Here is a 12142-nt window from a genome sequence, read left to right on the forward strand (position 1 = left end):
ACTACTGTTAAATCATAAAAAGAAATACCTAATTTCTTGTACTCATAGAAATGATGTACCGTTTGCAAATTGCTGTTCCTCATTAGTCTTGTTTGGCATAGACACATTAATGTGGAAAATAATGTGGACATATTTAATGCACAAAAATATGAGACCCTCAAAAGAATTAGGGGTTTAGAGCACAGACAATTAAAAGAAGTAGCACTGTGGTCTGCATAAAACCCTGAAAAGAGTCTTGGGGATGGACCCCAAAGGCTCTTGTTAAAGTAGATTACCAAAATTATAAAACTAGGAAGAGATGAACAGCAATTAATAGTTAGATATTGTTTCTCCAAGAAATTTAAAGACAAAAAGATAATGCTACAAATAACTTACATGAAGTTAATCCTAAAGTAGTTTCTTGGCCGAAGTCACTTGGAGGAAATTTTTTCTTTATTCCTAGGGCTGTCATACCACAGCCTGTGAATTCCTGAGTATTGGAATTAAATTCCATTTTTCAAATGGATAAATAAAATGTGATAAATTAACACAATGGAGTATTACTCAGCTGTAAAAAATAATGACATTATGAAATTTGCAGGAAAATGGATAGAACTAGAAAAAGAAAATCCTGAATAAGGTAACCCAGATCCAGAAAGACAGTTTGTACTCACTCCTAAGTGGATACTAGATGTAAAGCAAAGGATAATGAGACTACAATTCACAGCTCCAGAGAAGCTAGGTAACAAGGAGGACTCCAAGACAAACACTCAAAACACCCTGGGAAGGAGAAATAGATGAGATCGCCTGGGTAAACTGGGGTTGGCGAGAGGTACAGGGAGGGGATGGAGGAGCAGTATATGAGGGAATAGAATGGTTGAGTTGGTGGAGGCACCAAGTGGAAGAGCAATGAAAGAGATATCTTGATAGAGGGAACCATTATGGGGTTATGGAGAACCTAGTGCTAGGGAAATTTCCAGGAATCCACAAGGAGGACCCTAGCTAAGACTCCTACCAATAGTGGAGAGGGTACCTGAATTGGTCTTCTGTAATCAGATTAGTCACTACCTTAACTTTCTTCATAGGGCCTTCATCCAGTAACTGATGGAAGCAGATGCAGAAATCCCAAGCTAAGCACAGACTGAGCTCCAGCAGTGATGTGGGAGTGTCATATATCAATCTGTTGATTTCATTGGTTAAGCAATAAAGAAACTGCTTGGCCCTGATAGGTTAAAACATAGGTGGGAGGAGTAAACAGAACAGAATGCTGGGAGGAAGAGGAAGTGAGCTCAGACTCCACAGCTCTGCTCTCTGGAGCAGAGATGCCATGCTCCCTTCTCCCGGGCAGACGTGATAGCTCTGCTCTCTGAGGCACACGTGATGAAGCTCTGACCCAGGATGGATGTAGGCTAGAATCTTCCCGGTAAGCGCACCTAGCAGTGCTACATAGATAATTAGAAATGGGCTAAATTAATATGTGAGAATTAGCCTAGAAGAGGCTAGGTAGAAATGGGCCAAGCAGTGTTTAAATGAATACAGTTTGTGTGTTGTTATTTCGGGGCATAAGCTAGCCAGGTGGCCGGGATGCTGGGGACGCAGCCCTGCTGCTCCTATTACTACACATCAGTGGAAGAGAGGGAGGAGGGATTATATGAGCAAGGGGCTGTAAGACTATGATGGGTAAATCTACAGAGATAGCTGACCCAAGGTCGTGGGAACTCATAAACTCTAGACCTACAATTATGGAGGCTGCATGGGACTGAAGTAGGCCCTTTGAATGTGGGCAACAGTCTTGTAGCTTGGTCTGTTTGAGGGGCACCTTGCAGTGGGACCAGGATCTATCCCTGGTGCATAAGCCCGTTCCTTTTGGTGGTATTCCTTGCTCAGCCTTAATGCAGGGGGCAGGGACTTGGTCCTACCTCAACTTAATGTGCCAGGTTTTGTTGACTCCCCATGGGAGGCCGTACCTTTTCTGAGGAGTGGACAGGGAGTGGGTTGGAGGGGAGCAGGAGGGAAAACTCTGGTTTGTATATAAGATAAAAAAATAAATTTCATTCTTCACATTTCCTGAGTGAATGACCTGTAGTAGGAAGTATGTGCATTTAGATAATCAGAAGACATGATCAATCAATGGAAATATAGTAGCTTTGAAAAACCACATTGAACTTCTAGAACTATTCAAGTTTCTTAAAGCTACAGAATAGTATGAAGATACCATGACAAATTTGTACAACCAAGGCATGAATGTAACAGATAATGACAGTTGGTGTTTGCTTCATAACTTAAATCTGCTACACACTATCTTTTTGAAACAGAATATGACTAAATCTCTCAAGACGGTCTTGAGTTTGGAATCTTTCTGCCTCAGTCATTATATAGGCAGTGTTTTAAAAATATACTTGGCTCCCTTGAGTACAATATTTTTCATTCACTGCATCGCAATGCTGTATGTTGAAAATCTTTTTATGACGCTCAGGTTATTTGAGGCTCTCAGTTCTGTTTCATTACTCACTATGTGTCTTTTTGTGAATGAATGTCACTTTATTTTAATCATTTATTACTGTCATTCTTGGCCTTTTGCTCTTTCTTTCACATGAACAGATAAGGCTAAAAATTATACATACATATGGATATGTACAATTTAATATAACTTATATATAGTTTATCACACAAAATGATGTGTTTCATCATGGCACCTTCATACATATGTGTCATACTTTGTTCTCATTCATTCTCCTTCCCCACTGTCCTCATCCTGTCTATGTGATCACTTCTAACTGGTTCTTTTTCTTTCCCCGGTCATTCTTTATATAGCTTTCTTATCGATTTATTGATCCAAGTGCATACAAGTATCCCATTATACCATTGATTTTTCCCCACTCTTGATAATTTTGACTCAACTCATGTAACACCTTTCCTAATTTCCTTGCCCATATATATACATGCATATAAACCCACACATATATACACATAAATACCGTTTTAAATTTAGGTTCTGCCTATGAAAGAAAGTAAAATGGTCTATGTGTTTTTCCATTTGTCTTGGTTTGCTTGCAATAAGATCTCTAGTTATATCCATTTTTTCTGTTATATACCATAATTTCATTTTTCTTTAAGGTTTCCTAAAATATCCCTTTGTATATGTCATATTTTCTACATGTATTAATCTGTTGAGGAACATCAAGACTAGTTTCATTTTTTAGCTATGCAAGCATCTATGTTAGTGTAGTGTACTTCAGACATATACTTAAGAATAAGCCTAACAAATCAAAAGTGGATATTTTTATTGGATGTATTGAAACTGCACACAAATTGTAAAACAGTATCTTTATGCTATTACAGTTTTATACCTCTGAACATTTTATATGTATTTAGTTCCTAAAGCTTTAGGATGTCCTTTTATAAGTTTGGTAAATTTTTCATTAAAATCCTTACTTGTTAGGTTGATTCCCAACAATCTCACTGACCACTATGTTATTTTTTTTTTTTTTTTTTTTTTGGTTTTTCGAGACAGGGTTTCTCTGTGGCTTTGGAGCCTGTCCTGGAACTAGCTCTGTAGACCAGACTGGTCTCGAACTCACAGAGATCCGCCTGCCTCTGCCTCCCAAGTGCTGGGATTAAAGGCGTGCGCCCCCATCGCCCGGCTCCGCTATGTTATTGTTAATAGGACTTTTTCCCACTGTAGAATTACAGGGCTCAACAACCTCTGGGTTCTTGATCCAAGTACTTAAATCCTAATTCTAACTTTACCCTTTTGTTTGTATTTCAATTTCACTAACTCTAAATTGGGAAGAATAATAGCATTTATTCAATAGGATGGTTGTGGTGAGTATTTGAGATAATACATACTTAAAATATAATGCTCGATACATTCGAGATGCTGGTAGCAATACAATTTTTTACTCCTGTAGAGTATAATATTTATTTTTCATTTGTCCATAGATTCTATTTTTTGTTGATACAAAAATATCTTATGGGTGAATAGCAACAGTTCTTACATGGCCTATTTCCTGCCTTGCCATCCTGGTAAAAACACATTTCTCTTTTGCCAGTGGTTAACTGCATATAAGTTGTTGTTTGCCTGCTTCATTTAGCCCTTTTATATAAACATAAGAGCCCTACACCAACAATTTCAGATTTTCTAGAACATTATTTTCTCTTAAATGCTATCTTCTTCTTGAGTCTGTATGTTCTCATGCGTTGGCACATTCTTCCAGGTTCTCACCCCTTAACACATTTTACTTGTGTGCCAACTTACATTATGGGTTTACATATGCCCCGTCACCCTACTCAGATCCTAGAATTTTTGAAGTTAGGGTCAGCATGTGTCTTGCTTTAAACATTTGTCCTGTTCTAAGCTAGTAGAATAAATGAGTAAATAAGAGGTATAGAGGTAAATTTATGAAAAATTAACATTATTAATAATAATGTATGTGAAATAATACATATGAAAAATAACATCTGGTATTGGCAAAAGACCTAACATTTATTATGAAATATAGATTAAAAAGCTAAAGATACTGTTTCTTGTGATAGTTTCATCTCACTCTTAAAACATTTTAAGTAACCATGAGTAGCTATGTAAATAATTACTACATGCAACAAAGAATGAGTTTAAACACTACTGTGTTTTTTTTAATTAATTAACTCTGCTAGAACTTGTGATAGAATAGAGAGATAATACAAGAATCCCTTCAGTGGGACAACCAGGTCACACTAGAAATAATACCCATATCTATTTAATAGAAAAATCAGCCACCAAGTTTTACTCTCTCTAGCTAAATGCATTCCATTTGGGGAATGTTCTTTAGACAACTATTGTTCAAGAAATAAGGCCACGCGGATATTTGTAATGTAACATTGTTTTTAATCTCATCAGTTTCTAACACTGAGAAAAGGTAGGTGAGAAGTTTCATATGGGAAATATGTCTAAGTCACTCCTAGCATCATTCAGTCTTTGAGTGTCCCATAGTTGCTTCATCTTAAATGGATTCGTCCCCTGGGGATCTCTAAGTTCTCAGCATCTAGTCCAGTTGTCATAGCAACAACAAAATGTCTGGCATAAATGACAGATCATTTCTTCCTTGAGAAGAAATAAAACACACAGTTTTATTCTTGAACCACACAGCAGCTTTATTAAATCTGTTCCAAACATAAAGTGTCCTATAAATATTTCCCATTTTAAAATTACACCATTTTTAAAAAAAAAAAAACTTGATTTCAACTTTCTTTCTCAACATATACTTGCATATATCTGCAGGTTTCCCCAGGCTAGCACCTGTTCCCGGAAGCAAGGCTTCCAGCTTGCATTGACTTTCAGGATCTTCTTTCATCAAACACCTGGAGGCAATCGTCTGCAGATGCCAGTCTGCAAGCAGATGCATACGAGCAGGACAGCAGCACTTTATGCCGTTAGAACAGCTGGGAGGAATGGAAAATGAATGTGTTTTTCCTGCTTTTGTGTCATATAAAACTCCCAGAGAGAATTCTCACCTGGAACCTATTTTTCTGTCTCTTCTGGCCTTGACTTGTTTGGATGGAGGAAGAAATTCACCTTATGCCTCCTTCTAGCTGAGGAGAAAGTTTGTTCTTCCTTGCCACTGGTACAGCGGTTTGAGTGTTATTCTGCACGCTTTCGAGCATTTGCCTACAATATTTTTCTTAGGAACTGTGCTTCTTGAAGTGCTTACCTGGCGTGATCCCTCCACGGTAAGGTCTCTAGCACAGGAATACACAGAGACCCTCATTGATAATCATGATATCCAGTTTGCATAGCAGATGGAGCTGAAAGCATAGACGGAATGTTTCACGTATCATTTTTAAAACATATCTGGAAACTGTTTTAGTGATTAATATTTAATTTAGAAAAAGTGTTCTTTGATATAACATTTGAGAAACACCAAGGCTTTTTAGTACTTTTAATTAATGTATTAACGAGGTAAAGAAACAAAATAGTGAAAAAGCACACATACATGCAATCCCCTCCCTAACTTCAGTCTCTTCCTCGGGACGAAGTCCTTTTAAGTTCATCTGAGTTTCTCTCCGGTTTAATGCAATCACAGAGAAATGTTATGTAGATACCTAAATTTTCTGATTTACCAACCGGGGACAACATCAATTGTCTTTCGGTGTAAGAGATGTGAGTTGTCTGTCACTAGCCGCATATTCCATTTCTCTCTGGACCAGTTTTGTTAGTTATCTTTTTATCTTTAATTTCAGATGTCAAACAATGTACTAATAACTCTTCTTGATCTGTTGTGATGCTTAAAAAACTATTCTTTGACGATTCCATATGTTATATTTTGATTATATTCACAACTCCTTCAACCCCTCATACACTCACCCACTACCATCCCATATCCATCCAAATTTATGTTCTCACCCCTCCCCCAAACTCAGCAAGTCCAATTAGAGCTGTGTATATATATTCCTGGTGTGGGGTCACACAATGGAACATGGTTGACCTATTAAAGGCCACGCACTTGAAAAACACTCACTCTCTCTCTAGAAGGTATTAATTACTGATAGTTCTTCAATTATGGATTGAACTTTATGCTGGAATTTTGTCTGGCATAGGCCTGTTACATGCTGTCGTAACCACTAAGAGTTTTTACGATGATCTATAGTGCGTGGAAAGCATTGTTTCATTATAGTTATCCATCTCTTCTGGCTTTTACAATTTCTCTCTCTCTCTCTCATTTTTTCTTTCATTCTTCTTCCATAAAATTATCCCAACAGCAGCCTCCCTTCCCTTCCCTTCTCCCAGTCTTTCCCAGACCCACTGCTCCTCCAATTCCCTTCAGAAAAGAGCACACCTCCCAGTGATATTAACTGAATATGGTATAACAAGATGCAATGAGACTAGGCACAAACCCTCATATTGTGGCTGAATGAGTAAAAGGGTCCTACAAAAAAGAGTCAGGCACCCCCTAATCCCCACTAATAGGAGTCTCACAAAACAAACAAACAAACAAACAAAAACAAACATGTTTGGTTGTATTTTAGATCTCTGAGCCATCCAGCTTCCAGATGTTGGCCATCCAGACAGTCTTAGGCATGGACTCCTTCTAGTGACTTAGGCCTCAAGTTAGACCAGTCCTTTGTTGGCCGCACTCACAATCTCTGAGCCACTATTGCCCCAGCCCATCTATCAGGCAGAACAGGTTGTGGGTCAAAGGTTTTGTGGTTTGGTTGCATGGCCCTATTAGGATATAGAACAATTTAGGTAGCACAGAAATTTCTCTCTCTAAGCTGTATTACATCACTGGAAGCAACTGTTTCTCAGCTGGTCCTCACAGTGACTTCTCTTTTCTGTGTTTTTTTAGAACTTCATGTAAATGTAGTCAGAGTACCATTCTTTTGTATTCTGTTTTTTTATCTCCTCATGATGTATGTAAAACTCAGTCTTATTGATCCATCTATGAGCAGTTCATATTTTTCAGTTTATATTTTTGTGATCCACATTGTATGCATGTTCATTTATTAATAGCCACCTTTCATTGAACATGTGGGCTTTTCAGCTTTTGCTACTTTGGATAAAACTACTATGAGTAACTTGTGATGGAACTTTAGGACATGCCTCTTTATTTTCCTTGGTTAAATACTCAGAGCTGGAATTGATGGGTCTTGTGTTAAGGGTGTATTCTTAATTTGATGTTTTACTTTTTAAATTATTAGAAACCATGATGAAAGTGACCTTTGAATGTGATGATGGAGACCACACTGCTCTGCCTCAAGGACAGAGGGAGAATAAATATAATAAGAACCCATTATTGTAGAAGTTTATTACATATTCAAGCCATAACACTAAAAAAAAAAACCATGAAATTAACTATCGCTTGGAGAGCAACTGACACACTGTCTAGCACTTTGTAGATGCTACTAATTGATTGCCGGTAATTTAAAGATTTTGTTCTGGATTTCTTTTATGAACCACTTCTATATGAATGATAGATAGAAAACTCTTGTGCTTTGAGGGTATATTGGATTTTTGGATATTTAAGAAGTTATTTTGATCAGATTTGGTAATAATAAGATACGGATCTAGAAAGACATTAATACTTAACAAAAAATAAGTTCTGTGTAAATAATTCTGCTCAGATTTCAGATATATGGGGATACACCAAATTATTTTTATTACTCAAGACTAACTTTCAATATTAAAATGTAAACTTTACAGCCAGGTGGTGGTAGCACACACCTTTAATCCAGTACTCCAGAGGCAGAATCAGGCAGACCTCTGTGAGTTCAAGGCCAGTCTGCTCTAGAGAGCTAGTTTCAGGACAGGCTTCAAAGCTACGGAGAGAAAGCCTGTCTTGAAAAACCAATGAACCAATGAAGCAACCAACCAAACAACCAACCAACCAACCAACCAACCAACCAACTAACCAATATTTAACCTTCAGCCAGGTGTGGGCAGTGTTAAACTCAGCACTCCAGAGGTTGGGGGAAGGTCAGTTGAAGGCCAGCCTGTCTCCAAAGAAAATTCTGTCTCAAAGAAACAACAAACAAACACAGCAGCAACAACAACAGAATGCATCCTTCTTCTGGTGAACAATTAGTACAGTTTTACTGATCTACTATATTCAAAAATACCAAGGCCTTTAAATCTGCACCCATTGAAGAGTTCTTTATTCTTACAATTGTGACTCATTTTAATTTAGTTAAACTATTTAGTTGAATTTTAATCAGATATTTTATTTGGTTAATTTAAAAATATTTAGTTGCCTGAAGTTTATAATGAAAAATCAAATGCTCTTGCTTGGTCTTTTCTTTCTCTGTGTCTTTTAGTTTTGTTTTGAGACAAGGTCTTACAATAAAGCCCAGGTGGCCTTACTTGCATAATCTTCCCATCTCAGCAATCCAAGTTTTAGGATTATATGCATGTGCTGTTATGTGTAAGTTGGATTTTCCTTTTAGTATTCAAAAAGATGCAACTGCTCTTGAGATAATAACATACGTTTAAGTAAAATAACTCTTGAATATCACCAGTTAGGGAAAGAGAGGGATGCTTACCACACAGCAGGAAATTATTTGAAGAATTAATGTTATATGTTATGCTGGTCTCTTCATAATCACTTAAATAACTCAAATGTAAGTAACCCTTTTCACCAAAAAAGTCAGAAAGTAAAACATATTGACAACTACCAAGCAGTACTTAAATGACTGTATATTTATAGATGGTTAATAATAGTACAGTTTCTTGTTAAGATTAGTGTTTTTTTCTGTCTAGGAAGAGATTTGGAAGCCTGAAAAAAACATTTCCTATGTATGTATATGCTGAACATTTCAGTTGTAAGATGATTCTATGATGCCGGCAGTTTGATCCTCAGTACTAATTCAGGTGAGAGTCTAAGAAGGCTGTTATCTCTTAAACTCAGCCAAGCTGCCTATCAACACACTTTTTTTATGTGGCTACCAAAAAGCTGTGTTCTATTGTGTCTAGAATTCCTTCCCAAGCTTCCTTAGTTTTTTTTTTATTATTCATTTATTAAAGATTTCTGTCTCTTCCCCCCCACCGCCTACCATTTCCCTCCCCCTCCCCCAACCAAGTCCCCCTCCCTCATCAGCCCAAAGAGCAATCAGGTTTCCCTGCCCTGTGGGAAGTCCAAGGACCACCCACCTCCATCCAGGTCTAGTAAGGTGAGCAACCAAACTGCCTAGGCTGCCACAAAGCCAATATGATCAACACACTTTTTATGAGATTATTTTACATTGATTCAATTTAGCCTCATAATCCTATTGATGAATGGACTTCACTGACCTTTATCCAGCCATAGTTTTTATATTGACTCACTGAAGGGTTTAGTCTTCAAGAACACACACACACCACCACCACCAACAACAATAACAACAACAAAACCTCTCAGTTTTGGAACTCCTTTTCTGTTCTGTCTACTACCTCAGTGAAGTCAATATTCAGTCTCCACATTATATGTTCCTCAATAACCCACTTCAGAATCAGTGGAAGAATGTTTCAAGGGGCTGTTTTCTTCCATGTTCCGTTATCTTGCATTATTTCTCTAGGCAAAATTCTTGGGTTTGAATACCAAAAACTGTAGTGAAAAACATCTATGTTTCAGTATTTTCATTTTTTGTATAAGGGCCTTGCCCATCAAGGTTATTATAAATTTAAGCTGATATCCTTACTCTTTATTTCATTATAGGACCCTGAATGTATGTGTGACAAAGGCTGTTTTGTCATAGAAACATGAAATTAGTTTCTTTCCTGCTTTTTCTCCTGGAAGATATTAATTAAAAATACATTCCAAATCATTTCTTTCATGTGAATGAAAGAAACATAAAAGATCTACCTGTGTTATTGGCAGGAGACAAATCTCATCTAGAAGGAAAGGCTGGTTGTGATCTATACTCTGTAACATGAGGGCCTGCTATTTGGGGTTTCTGTCCTGCCCTGTTCCCGCAGCCAGTATGCCCCAAAGAAAATCACACAGAGGTCTCCATAAATTATTTATAATTTATAAATGTATATATATATAATTATAAATTTATATATATAATTTATAACTTATAAATTGATTGGCCCATTAGCTCAGGCTTCGTATTAGCTCCTATGACTTATATTAGCCCATTATTCTAGTATATGTTAGCCACATGGCTCAGTACCTTTTTCAGCAGGGCAGGTCACATCCTGCTTCTTCCGTGTCTGGACAGGACTGGGGAGGAATGGGCTTCCTCCTTCTCAGCATTCTCCTGTTCTTATTACCCCACCTTTACTTCCTGTCTGGTTGTCCCACCTATAATTCCTGCCTGGCTAATCAGCGTTTATTTAAAATATGATTGATAGAATACAGACAATTCTCCTGCATCACTTCTCCTTTTGTTTTTTCAGTATCATATACAATGCCATTTTTTCTAGGCAGTATTTTTTTAAAAAAATGGCAAGTTAGTACATTTTAGTCTGCTTTGAGATAGATGTAGAGTTGTTTGCCTTATAATATGTATTTAATTTGGTACCTCTCCCACTTCCAGAAGTTGAACTTTGCCCAAGGTCCATGGTCACCACTATGAGTCTTCATCTTGGCACTGTGCACTGTCCTTCCTACTACTGTTCCTCAGGCAGGAACAGTGTTGGCTCCACCACATCTCTTTCCTGTCAGAGTAGAGACTGGAACACAGCAGACACTTAGCAAATGAGGGCTCAGTCAATTTGAATTTTTGTTTTAAAATTTATAGTATTGAGTCTCAACTGTGTTAGGCAGGATCAGAATGCTTGGAAATGACAGAACTATCATTTAAATTAGATATCTGTTTTTATTTCCTTGTTAAATACAAAGTTCCGAAGGAGCTGGAGAAAAATGAGGCCCGTTACCATAACCCAAGTGAAGTAGTGAATGTAGAATGAGGTTCGCTGGATTCAGAAACAACAACAACAACAACAAAATAAGACATGTACAATGACAGCATTTGTAATAATTTTATGTGCATTAGATATTCATTAATTAACCTATATAATACTTCATTACATAAATCACTAGTGAATTTTAAGTACATAAAAAAAAACCCAACACTGAATTAGCAATTAAACCAAATCCCATGAATAAACATGCACCTTAAAGGAACCTTCATGTTTGTGGAAGGCAGAACTGATGAATCAGGCTTTCTCATATGAAAGAAGCCCCTCCCACCTCCATTCTCAAGGGCATTAGTTCTTAGAAAACAGTCATTGACACAAACAAGGTGGTGAGGCTGTATGCTTAAGCTAGTTTTAGTTACGTAAACCACTTTCTAAGCTTATTAATGATTTGAGAGGTTATAATTACTTGGTTTTTTTATCACCCAATGTATTTTTCAATATAAAATTTCCATCCCTTGATAATAAAACAAAGCATAATAAAAGCAAAAGATGCACATTCCTTAACTATTCTGCAATTTTTCAGTTTGAGCATGAAGTAAATTTCACGAAGACTGACATTTATCTTAATATAAAAGCATAAGAGAAAGACAAAAAAATATTGAGGGGGAGAGACCCACACTGGAGCACTGGACTGAGCTCCCAAGGTCCCAATGAGGAGCAGATGGAGGGAGAACACGAGCAAGGATGTCAGGACCACGAGGGGTGCACCCACCCACGGAGACAGTGGGGCTGATCTATTGGGAGCTCACCAAGGCCAGCTGGACTGTGACTGAAAAAGCATGGGAT

Source organism: Alexandromys fortis, unplaced genomic scaffold (genome assembly GCF_014885135.2).
Source record: "Alexandromys fortis isolate MF-2015 unplaced genomic scaffold, M_Fortis_MF-2015_v1.1 scaffold_85, whole genome shotgun sequence".
Lineage (NCBI taxonomy): Eukaryota > Metazoa > Chordata > Mammalia > Rodentia > Cricetidae > Alexandromys > Alexandromys fortis.